Genomic DNA, 12,729 nt, shown 5'->3' with positions numbered 1-12,729 from the left:
AGGTCTATGTGGCCAGACCAAGGTCACATGGCTCGTGGCTGAGCAGGATCTGAAATCCAGGTCTCCTGATTCCCCGATTGTTTATGCAGGAGCTGATAGGAAGTCTGTACCCTGGGGCTTAGAGAGAGAGGCTGTGACGAAGAGCAGGGGTGAAGAAGGTTCCTGTCTGAGAATCAGGTTTTACCTCTCCTGGAGGCCAGAAATGGCAGGAACTAATCAGAGAGGTCAGGACCCTCACCAAACAGATTAGCATTCAGGACAGAGTCCAGTCTAAGAATGGGAAATTGCCATAGCACAGTAGTGGTGATAGTAATGACTCTTCTGCTTTTTGGATATCTATTATATACTAGGCATTGGGCTGTGCATTTTATTGTAACATATTATTTAATTTTCATAGTAACCCCTGTAGAAAGGTGCTGTGTTCCCGTTTTCACAGAGGAGAGTGCTGATATTCAGAGTTAAATGACATGCCTAAGGTCACATAGCTTGTCTCAGAGAGAGAACACCGTGATTTGCACCTGTCTGCCTTAGGCGGATCTCTTTGATTTCTGCAGTTGGATGCTGCCAAGCCAGAATCGCAGATAGAGCAGGGTAGGGCATAGGTGACAGAGGTCAGAGATGGGGTCAGGTGCAGCGTGGTATGTGCCCAGTCCTGGAGGCTTCCAGCAGAGGAGCAGCATGGTTCTGGTATAATAAATGGAGGTCACCTCTCCTGGCACAGCGGATAACAGAAGGAGTTCCCACATAATTCTCTTACTTACCCCTGAGGAGCTGAGTCAAGGTGACTCATTGCCTCTGAAATGTGTCTGAACCTCTGTATATGGTTTAGTGCCCACAGGCAGTTGTTAATTGGGAGGGAAAATCTTGGGCTGCTAAAACTTGTAAAACAGTTAACACGAGCCAGTAAGCAGTTGCTAGTATACCACATTCACTGTACCAGAATCCGCTGGTGCTATGGAATGGAGGCCATCACAAACATTGTCAGATCTTAAAGAGTTCAGAGGAGGAGAGCTGGGACGGTGAAGAATGGAAAAACCACACCCTGGTGAGGAATCACTAAATATCTGTGGATTGCTAAACCTCATGGATGTTTAGCCTAAAAAAGGAGAACTTTGGGGGAAGACCTGCACTTTACTTTTATGGGGAAGGTAAAGAAAGAATTCTTCATTGAGCATCTTACAGGGATCCAGATATTAGATGCTTTCTGCTCCTCACCAGTCCCACAAAGGAAATACTCCCTTTTCCTATGGATCAGGAAATTGAAGCTTACAGAGAAATCGTTTGCTGTGGGTCACTTAGCTAGTAAATGAATTCAAGCACTGTGGTCCCTGAATCCAAAGTCAAGTGAAAGAGGAGTTAGACTAAATCTGAATGGCTCCTGTAGCAAAGCTAGAACCAGTAGGTATATATTGTACCATAAAGTGAGATTATTATTTTCACAGGTTAATCCAAAAGCACTTTCTTGTAACAAGCACTATTCCTTCCCAAAATAAAATAAAGTGCCTTAAAACACACACACACACACACACACACACACACACACAACAGCTTTACTGAGATATAATTTATAAACTACAACATTCACGTATTCTAAGTATACAATTTCAAAGTGCCTTTTAAGGTAGCAAGTTTCCTGTCATTGGAACTGCCTGAGTAGAGGAGGCTGGAAAATCTCTCAGTCAAGGATATAGTCAGAGGAAAGTCCTGCTTCCATCTCTAGAGAAGTTCATTGTATGTAACTTAAAAGTGGTTTCACTACCCCCAGAGTACTGAGCAGCCTTTTACTTAAGTGTTTTAAACTTTGATGGTTACATGGCAGTCCAGAAGATGTTCCAGTTGTGTTGGTCCCCGTAACTTTGGCTGCATGCTCGAATTGAAAGGGAGGTTTTAAACAGTCCAGTTGCAGATATGAGGGCCACACCTCAGGGCCAGCTAAGTCAGCACCTCCGGGGTGGGGCCAAGTATTGGATACCTGTTAGAGGCAGCTGTGCTGAAAGCTGCTTTCCTCAGCAGAAAGGCTCAAGAGCTCCCACAGGGTCATGAAGGGTCAAAGACCCAAAACAACCCCATGCTGCCTGTTGTTGCTTTTCTGTTCCCTGATGATGAATCAGCCACATCCGAGTCACTTCTAGTCTGGTGGCAGCTGCCAGTGTCTCACGTCCAGCTCTTTCAAGACGTCCAAGACAGTGTTGGCAGTTTAACCAGAGACAGTTTGTTTCATGATCTCTTAACCAGCAGAACCTTTCTTTGTATCTAATCACGTCCACCAGACATTGCAGAGCTTTAGATCGGGAAGGTCCTTGTGAAAAGAATTAGTGTAAACTCCATCTCCAAATCTGATCAGGGGTCCAGCTTTCAGAACAGTGATTTTACCCATATTTGAAAGTTTTTGTGACCTGTCATGCAGGTAGCTACATATATGCCCACATCAGAACATCAGTGCTTTCTATTTTATCTCTTATATGGAGCTTGTGTAGTTAACTGAGTATAATGTGGTTGTGTGAAAATCTAGCCTGAGAGCCAAAAACCGGTGGCCTTGGGGAGCCTTAAAACCTCTCTGAGTCTCCTTGTCTGTAAAATGAGAGTGATGGTTCCTGCCTAAGTGTCCCTTTAAAAATGCGCTTGCTGCTTTGTGAAGACCAAAAGGGGTGGGATAGGGAGGATGGGAGGGAAGCTCAAGAGGGAATGGGTATAGGCATATATGTATACGTATAGCTGATTCACTTTGTTGTACAGTAGAAACTAACACAATACGGTAAAGCAATTATACTCCAATAAAGATGAAAAGAAAAATCCAGTTGAAAAATGTGTGCAATCTTGCCTTACAACTTATTATTTGTTGTGCTCCTGCTGTGTGCCAGGTGCCGTACAAGTCCCCAGGGAAGCCGACATGAGTAAGTTTTGATTTCTACCCCGGAGAACCTTACAGCTTAGTGAAGGAGATAGGCTCAAAACCAGGTGACCGTTAAAAGAGTGTGGAGGGGCAGAAATGCACAGAATACTCTCAGATCAAGGAAGGATTAGGAGGACCGAGTTATTGATACAGGAATTTCAGGAAAGGCTTCCCACCAGTGCTAACAGAGGGCAAAGTGGAGGTTAACAAGGTGAATCAGGGAAAGAGGGAACAGAGTGAGCAAAGGCTTGTAGGTGAGGACACAGAAGAGGGATGTTGTGATGCTAATGCTGATAGGTGCTTTATTCAGTGCTCGCTTGCTTCCCCTTGGGAGAAGTGACTTGTTATTGACTAGGGTGCATTGGAGAGGATTCAAAGGAGAAAAGGCAAGAGATACAGGTTAAAACGGTCATCATCTGTTTTCCTCTTCATTTGCCTGATGTTGTGTAGGCATTTGGGATATGGGACAGGAATGAGGTTGAGTGATTTATGTACGTCACGAAAACCCCATGATTAAAAAGAACACTTTGTCCAGGTCAGGTATAGTATATGTTTAACACTTGAGGTAAGTGTTGAAGCATAGTGGTACTTACTATGCTTCCTTACGCAGAGGACTTTCTTTTATAAAGAAAGGCCTTATAGCTCAGGAGGTCTGAATTGTAATGAAACCCAGAGATGGTCCCCAAACCACGCAGAGCACTGAGCAGAGCTTCTGTTGAGCCTCACAGTAATTTCCTGTGTCTGCCCCGATTTTACAGCCAGTAAGACTGCAGCGGCATCCCTTCAAGAGTGTTCTTAAAGTGGCTGCCTCAGTTAGTTACGTGTCTCATCCCCACCCTGTATATTCTCTGCAGTTGTGCTCTCTTCAGGATCAAGAAACCGCAGAAATCAAGAAAGCCAGCTACCCGGTGGTGATTTCCTTTCGTGTACAACAGCCAGTGGAGGCAGGAGGCGGGCAGGGAATGTAAGGGGTGCATAATTCTTGCGCTGTAGGCTTTCATAGCACAAATTGTCAAGCCGGAGCCTGATCCAGCCAGACTTCCCCCTGGCAGGGAGACAGACTGTCCTCGTACATTTCTAGTCCAGTGAATCCTATCAGAAGGCCAAATGGCTTCATCAAAAGCAATGTGATAACCAGAGGCCTAATCTCTCCTGCCTTTTCTGTTGACTCTGTCAACATGTGGTGTTGAGGTAGGGGAGACTGCAAGGGCTTTTTTCATAGCTGCTTGAGTTTCGAACTGCTTGCCTGAACCCTGATCCCCTGTGCCCTGGGAGTGTAAAGCAGAGGCGTGCTGAGTAGAAAGAGCTCTAAGCAGGCAGCCATGAGACCCAGATTTCAGTCCTGGCCTCCAATCAGCAGATTTGGCCTTGAGGGAGTCGTCATTCATGGGGTATAATTTCTCCCCTGCAAAGGGAGAAGATTGGGTTTAGATCATCTCTGAAGTTCTCTCTAGATTTAAGCTGGCAGGAATCAAAGGCGCTAACCTTACTCTAACTGCGTCACTGCCTGGTCTCCGACTCCCCCCATCTTTGCCCCTCTCCTTTGGTTCCCACTGCCCGCTTCACTCTTCCCTCGCTACCTACCTGCCCCTGCCTGACTCCATTCTTTCGTGCCAGCCTCTCTGTACCTGGAGGGAATCCTTTGGTGCCCAAGTAGGGCTAGATTACCAGATAGACAGACCAAAGGTGTGTTTAGGGCACCTGCAAAGCAAAGGTACCACGAGAAAATGGTTTCAAGAGAATTTGATACTCACTACTTTAAAAACTATCAAAGCAATCATCATGTGAAAAAAAGGCAGACTTTTACTGGACGTCCTTATTCTTATTTTATGGTTTATTTTAATTTTATTTCTATTTGGAGGAACACTGTAATCTATTCAGTACTCAGGACTGCCAAAGACTTCATCCTCTTATCTCCAAACTTCTTGGACTCAGCCTTTCCACGAAAGCCTCATAGAGGTAGGGGCAAGCATGTTGCTTTGCTTTGTGCCCTCATCCCTGTACTAGCCACGTGTGCTTGTCTTAGCACAGTGGCATGTATTTCTATAGCCCCTGCTAACTCAAAGCCTTCCATTTTCCTGTGTACTTTCTGGTTGAACATTTCCATGGTGGGTGTTGGGCTCTGGGACAGAGATAGGCCAGGAAGAGAGACATCTGACTATAAGATACACTCACCCCCCTCCAAAGTTTTCCATCAAATTGAGATGTAACTTATTCTCCAGAACAATTAAATGCCGCAAGTGCCCGTAAATATGTGAAAGAGTCCTCCGGAAATTCAGAGGCAGAGCAGTTTTTGGAAGATGCTCCCTGCCAGAGGGACCTTGAAGGAAGAGTAGTGGAGAGTTTTACCATAATAACAAAATATGCCTATCTGAATATCTCGTTACTTTATTTCTAGATTCTGAATCCCATGATTGTGGACTGTTGGCTGCTACCCATTCTCAGAACTGCCCCCAAGCTAGTTTCTCCCAGACTCAGGCTCCCTGTCCCTCCATATCTCTCCTGTCTGCCTTTGGTCCTTTGAGCCTGTCCCTTCAGATAAGCTGCTGTAGCCACTGAGAAGAATAGCCAAGCTGAGTCCTCTGGCCCCACAGGATGAGGGGCCTTTTTCCTAGTAGGCTCTGTGGTTGTTTAAGAGAACAGTTGGCTTTTGCACAGACCCTGAGTGACAACCAGTCCCTTATTTTCACCACAGTCCAGTTAAGCCCATGTCATCATCATTGTCATTATCAAGTTAAATGTATTAAGTGATTGTGTGCCAGGCACTGTGTTCAATGCAGTACATGTGTGGATTCATTAAATCCTCATTACAGCCTCTGAGATGAGTGCTCTTTTTTTTTGTCTTACTGTTATGGAAAGGAAGAAATGTTAAGTAATGCCCCTGAAGGCCATATAGCCGATGGCAGAGCCAGGATTCTTACTCTAGCAGTGTGATTCCCGAGCCCTGCTCTAAACCATTTCATTGTACTATGTGTTCAGAGGAAGAGGAGCTGGGCGGTGTGGTGGGCTAGGAACAGGGTAATCAAGGTAGGAAGAACTTATCCTGAGTTTCTTTCCATGAAAATGAAAGTTGTTTGAATTGTTAAACAAGAGGAAATGCCACTAAGTGCTTCCTCTTAAATATATTAGATGATATCTTGTATCTGTAATGCCATCTTTTTAATTCTTCTCATCACTTTTTTTTTTTTTTACTCAGTATTTGATCAAAATAAAAGTAGTCTGATACGGATGCCTTTTTTTCAATGAGGTACACAGTATTGCACTGCCAAGTGTAATTTCCACTCAAGTGACACTTTTCTCACCACTGAGAGAAATGGCATCGTTAGCCAGAAAGGGTGCTGTTAGGTGTCTTATCTCTTTCACTGAACAAGCTAGCACAGTTATGTACATTGAGATGTGTCTTTTCAGGATTCTGGCGTTGCTGATTGGTTTGTTTTAAGAAGGAGGGTTTCCTTCAGAAAGTTAAACATTATTTCCTCTGCTTCTTTATCACATTGATTTTGGGGAGTGTTTGCTGATGTTCCTAAATGTGGTTATAACCGTGGTTCATAAAAAGGTGTTGTTTATTTTATGAACATTTCAGTCAGCTACTTCCCTTGAATGGCATTCCTAAGACTAATTTGATGCTTCGAGTTGAGCCCAGAAAGTTTATATTTAGCTTCGAATTGACTTCTTACAAAACATAAGTACGTATACTTTTAAGATTCTCCTAATAATTCTGGTATCTAACACCCATTTGTCACTTTATTTAATAGTTCTAGTGGCTTGGGGGCATCCAGTTACTCATTGTTTTCACCCCTAAGAATAATAATCATTACGGAATTCCCAGTTTAGCCTGAACCACCCAACTTCCCCCTACTCAGGACTCAGGACTGTTGCTGTTACTCCAAGGACAAACCAGAGAAGGCAGTGTCTAAAGAATTCAAGTGAGGAGGTGAGATGAAAGCGTAATAGTAGAGGTATCTTTCTGGGCACTCTGGAAAGATCTCTCTACTCCCCCACCCCCATACTTCCATTAAAGCCAAAGGCCTTTCACCCTTAGCTTGGCTCCCTCAAGAGTCCCCAGCCTCAGCTGTGCATTGCGGCTGTAAATGACCATCTAAGCACTTGGGAATTCAAGAAACTTGAACCTTCAGGTTCTCTTTGGAGTTAATGGAGCATCTATAGTTTAACAGATGTGCAACTGTTTTTAGAGATGTCAGCTGCCCACTGGGCTGCTTCCTGGGCTGTGTCTTTGTGGGTCAGGCCCAGGGGAAGGAAGGAAAGAAAATAAAGTGAGTTCACTCACTTTTCTTCCTTAAAAGGACTCTGCAGGAATACAAAAGGGGAATTTGAATTCAGTGAGCTAGCTTGCTCTTCTGTCTGTTCCTGGTTACTTATTTTGTTTTTGCTGCCGTGCTCTACCTGGAGCTCTGTTTACTGCTCCTGCAGTGCCCATCCCAGTTCTAATCAAGGCTGCATGGAAAGCACTTATATTCTTTCATCACAAAACCTGGGTTTGAGTCCCAGTGCCACCACTGTTAATTGGCCGAGTAATCTTGGACAAGGAGTTGAACCTCTTGAACATAGCTTTCTCCCCTGTTTGAGGTTGATGATAACACTTATTTCACAGGGTAGCCTCAGGATGAATTAAAATGATGACACATGTTTAAGTCACTTTGTTAGCTGTCCAGTATCCTTGCTGTTATGTTTCCTACCCCTAGCTGGCTTTTTCAGATGCAGGCAGATGGCTAGCTACGTGAATTTTTACATGGAAACGCTTCATTTTGAAGGTTTTAAATAGCCCTTTTGTAAAGGATTGATAGTGTGATAGCTGTAAAAATGGGGAAGAACTTGTGAAGACATTTCACGGTGCTCTTCAGGTTTGTTTCAGCACATGCAAAGAAGTCATCCTAAGGGTTAAGTTTTCACCTGTGTCATTTGACTTCCAAAACATTTGGAAGAAACTTTCCAAGTGGTTAATTCTTCTCATAGGTCAGAAACCTATTTCCATGTGCTAAGTCATCAGTAATATTTTGGATGGGATAGTTTCCCCTTTGAATGTATTTTAGATTGTTTCCCTCTATGAATTCACCCAGAAATTGGATACCATGTTTTAGACTACCTTCCCCAGCATTTGGTGGGTTGGGGTATGGTCATGTACCCACCCATGAACAAATAAGACCAAACAGATTATTTAGTGTCCTTCTCACCACATTTTTGCACGTATGGCTTCAATAAATAGTTGCCAAAAACTGTAAGATACACAAGACAAGGAGATCCAGCCACTTTTGAGATTTGAGAAGACCCATAGATAACCTCTCTTCCAAGCCTGAATTACAAAGCACTTGAGAAAGATAAAGGAGTCAGGCAGATGGACAGCAAAATAACATCTTTATTACTGAAAATGCTTTTTGGAGAATGTGGCTTTGGGTCTGCAGCCAAGCAGGCCTCCTGAAATTTCATCCTTGAATTAGATAGATTTATCCACTCTTTCCCTGGCACAGCAGGACAACGGAAATTGGCAACCAGTACAGAAAACCTCCTACCACCCAATAGGAGAAAAGTCCAGAATTCACCATTTCTGCAGGCAGGCAGATCCGAAAAAGAGGAAGGAGGAGGTGGAGAGAGAGGCCAGGTCTGTTATTGAGGGAAATTCTCTGCAGGTGATAGGTCGGGGAGCATGAATAAAAGTGTTCTCGTAACACCTGCAGTGGGGTCTTCCAAGGTAGATTGGTCCTGGCCTGTCTCTCCAGAGACATTCAGTAAGGAAGGGAGATATGGCATCTCTCCAGCTGTGGTTGAACCCGAGATCGCTCTGCTTTGCCTTTCTTCACGGTTTTTGCTAAAGCTTTAAATGTGGAGTAGGAGCACATTTTATGTGGCTGCCACATTTTTCCCTGGCATTTCAACTGACCCTCTTCCAACGTCTGAGGCTTCTTTCAAGCGCCACTTCAGGCTTTAAAAAAAGTTAATCCTTATTGGACTAAAAAATGATGAGAGGAACAGTTCCTCTTCGTAAAATGCCAAACAGTACTGCCTTCCAAACATCTGGAGGTGTATATAACTTAGCCCAAAGGTGAATTTTCCCAAATATAAGCAGGATACAGAGTGCATTGCATGGTGACGTTGGGCTCAAACAGAAGCAAGTGCGCTGCAGCTGCTGAAGAGCAGGAGAGAGAAGTCACTCTCATCACTGAAGGGAATTCATTATTGTTATTGTCATTAGGATTCATTTCCTAGCTTTGAAACTGAATTTACAGTAGTGAACTGAACAGAACCCCACAATCACATCCACCTTTTCTTTTCTCCTTTCCCCAATTTCTGTGCCCTTTTTAAAGAACAGAGTTTTACAGAATTTAAGGTAGACTAGGATTTTTTTGTTCGTGTTCTCAGCCAAACCTGGTTGTCAGCCAGGACCTGCGGCTGGCTTTCTGCAGAAAAACCTGCCCATGGATCGTGCCCAGCTGTGGTAGCCACCCCGCAACGGGCTCTGGAGTAAAACCGACCCGTGCGTGTGCATTTGTAGTAGCCACTGGATAAGAACCAGAATAATGACTCCAGAAGGCAAGGGTCACAGCTCTAACCTGCTGAGTCATCTCAGCTCAGCCTGGCTGGCAAGGGCTCCACAGCTGCATTGGTTTGCTTTACTGCTCGTTGCATTCCAGCCTGCCAAGGACTCTTTTGCAGATCAGTGGGGGCTCCTGTGGAAAGGGTAGGTCCAGGTAGAGCAGAAGGAATCTGAATTTATAATATATGCTCCAGCTTATCTTGATTCAGGTGTTACTCTAGAAGAAACACAAAAGAGTGGGTGACTCCAGCTCCTCCATGCAAACCTGTCAGCATTTACTCATGCAGAGAGGCTACTGTGATTGGTCACATTCAGAACACAAAGGATCCCAAAGGGCTTCTTGGCCACCATTCAGGTGCTGGACTTCCTGTCTTCCTTTATACACAAGTGCCAGCAGCCTTCACTCCCCTTTGTCCTAATCGCCAGGGATGTGCATGAACAAGAAAAATAAATACCAAAGAACAGACATGTACTACATGAAATTTTGTCTTGGAGCTTGAAAGCTAAACACTCTCAGGCCAAAAAATATTTATCTTTACTTCTTTTCTTTTCCCTGCCCCGGCCTGATGTAACCTCACTCTTAACTTACCCCATGAAAAAATTTGGTTAACCTTTCCTAAACTTTTTTCTTTTGCTTATCTTCAAGTATTTTAGTCTTTTCCACCTCTGAATCAGTTTTTCCTCTTTTGAGATCACTTTTCCCCCCAAATAGTTGAACCATTAAAAAATAAGTATGATACAGATTCATGCCCCTAACATGAAGGAGGAAAAATGGTAAAGCCCTGCAAGGCAGTCACAAAATGTTAAAGCATCAGAGGTCTTAGAGATCTTAAACTCCAAGAGAATGTTTTTTCCTGTAGAGCTCAAACTTATGAGTTAAAATGCACTAAACTTGTATTGTTGGCCATCATCACATGCGATTGCCCTGTTTCTAAATTGCAAAAGCTTTATGGGAGGGAACTTTGGTATATCTTCAGAATGTGGTCTAGGTATAAACAAAGTACCCAATGACTGCTTGATATGGTGGTTCGAAGAATTTATTCTAAAAGCATTTGTTGCGTATCTTGTATGCCAGGCAATTAGGATCTAACTGTTGGATAACAGATATAGAAAGATCAATAAGACACAGTGTCTCCTCTGGAATAACTTACAGTCTGTTGGATAAACAAATGATTATATCCTAATGATTACTCTAACAACTGCAAATAAAGTAGCACTGGGACTCAGTTACTCTGAGTAGCTTACTCAGCCTTGGGGTGTGGATGGGAGGCAAATGGCTTTCACTGAAGGATGTGATTGAGTTTGGATTTTAAGTGTGAACTGAATCTTGGAAGTTTACATCAGGAAAGAAGAGACAATCTAGTACAGGCTTCTCATTTTACCGATAAGGCACTGGAGACCTAGAGATTTTAATTGCCATTGCTAGGATACATAGCTAGTCAATGTCAGACTAGCATTCCGCCAGAACTTTACTATTTCTTCTAGAAATAGAACTTGAGGTACCCAAAGAAATAATTGTTTTGGGAAAACGGGATCGACTTTGAGTATAATTTCTCCTGGAACAACCTGTTGTTTTTAGAGTCACATTTATCATAAAGCTGTCTTAGAAGGATTGATTAACTGTTTGTATGAGTCTATAGTAACAGCTCTCCTAGTACACAGACTATCTGCATTATTTTAATATTTTATTACAAAAATAGTAAAAGGCAGGGCAGTCTGGAAACTTGCTAATTGGAATAGTTCGTGGCTCCCAGGTAATCTAGGAGCTATAAATCATTGCACCAAATATACCAGAAACTTAATAAATGGCACGAATTATTTGAATGTTGAGTCCTATCTTAAATAAACCATTTCTATAAAATTATTAAAATATCACTGTACTTCTTTTTTGTTTTTAATTAATTCTAGGATTATAAGCATTGGTTAGATGTGAGTTAGAGTGGCCTTTTGACTTTCAGGGGTGCCTTAAATTTCTGTTCCTGTAGAGTTTATTTCTAAATTTTTGACTGTATGTCCACAAAGCACTTATAAGTTTATTTTTCATATCATTTGCATTCCTGATTAGTAGAATTAAATAGACTAATTTAATACCCTCATCAAGAATCATTTAAATGCCTGCCTGCCTTATATTTCTCTAAAATGATTACCTGGACAACCTACAAAACAGTGTGGATGTGTTTAGTTTTGCCTCCTGGTCTGTCCTTTCTAACTGTGACTTTATGAACTTTATGAGGATATTACCTAATATTTCTAATCTTTTTTTTTTAGTCTATAAAATTAGGGAAATAATTTGCCTCAAGGAGTTGTAGTAAATGAAATGTGCCGGGGACATACTTGAATCTCAGTAAACTATATAGCTTGGATTACTTTGCTTCATTTCCTATGAATATGCTATAGCAGAGCAAACCTGTTTTGTATTGAGAAAAACTATCCTATTCTTTTCAGAACATAATAAGAATATGATAAATATCCTACACCTCTTTATTCTTTTGGGGTTCTAGTGAACATTTTTTACAGCAGCCGGTTTTAATGATTAATTTTAAGGCCTGAACTGAAGCATTAGTGACTAAGATAAAAACCACAGGCCACAAGAGTCAGTAAGTATTGATGTTGGTTGAGAGCCAATAGATGAATGATGTTTAATATATTAAATATTAAAGGCAGAATCTTTTGGTTTGGTGAGTGTTGCTAATGCTGCCAATTAAAACATCCAGTTTGATTTACAGAAGTTTAATTTTATCTGGATAAAATCCATTTCACCTGACAGTTACTATATAATAATTCTAAAATACTGCTAACAACCCAAATAATTTCCTAAAATTCTGTGGGAATTCACTGAGAAAAATAAAAATAACTTTGTTATTTAAATGCTTGTATTTTTTTCACTGGGTGACTAAGTTTGCATCTTTAATGTTACCTTGATTGCTGAGAATTTTAAAGTACTATAAATTATATTTTAAATATAAAACTCAAACAACAGAAGAAAAAATTTTTGTGGAAATATGGGCTTCCCTCCTCCTTTATTTCTGCTTTTCTGTAATTTCCAAAATAGCATTCAAAATCGTAGTTGGTATGTTGCATTCTCCAAAATTCTGCTTAAGTGTATTTCTGAAGCAGACAACTTACAGTTTCATCATTGATTCATTGAATTTTCCATACAGTTCTAAAGAAAATGAAAATTGTGGATTGAGATCAAATTCGAAACTTTCGGGCTTAAGAGAGTATTTTTAGAGGAGCAATTCAACAATGCTAGCTATTATACTTTTGCAAATCACAAGAGCAGCTA

At 41.9% G+C, this 12,729-nt stretch overlaps 1 protein-coding gene across 9 annotated transcripts in view; it reads left to right on the top strand.

Moving 5' to 3' along the window:
• Window positions 1-12,729, top strand: part of LRRC8D (leucine rich repeat containing 8 VRAC subunit D) — a 104,701-nt gene that overhangs the window by 70,195 nt on the left and 21,777 nt on the right. The window lies entirely within an intron of this gene.

Source organism: Hippopotamus amphibius, chromosome 1, assembly GCF_030028045.1.
Source record: "Hippopotamus amphibius kiboko isolate mHipAmp2 chromosome 1, mHipAmp2.hap2, whole genome shotgun sequence".
Lineage (NCBI taxonomy): Eukaryota > Metazoa > Chordata > Mammalia > Artiodactyla > Hippopotamidae > Hippopotamus > Hippopotamus amphibius.
Note: the sequence above shows the minus strand (reverse complement) of the source record. Positions and strands in the feature narration are given on the sequence as shown.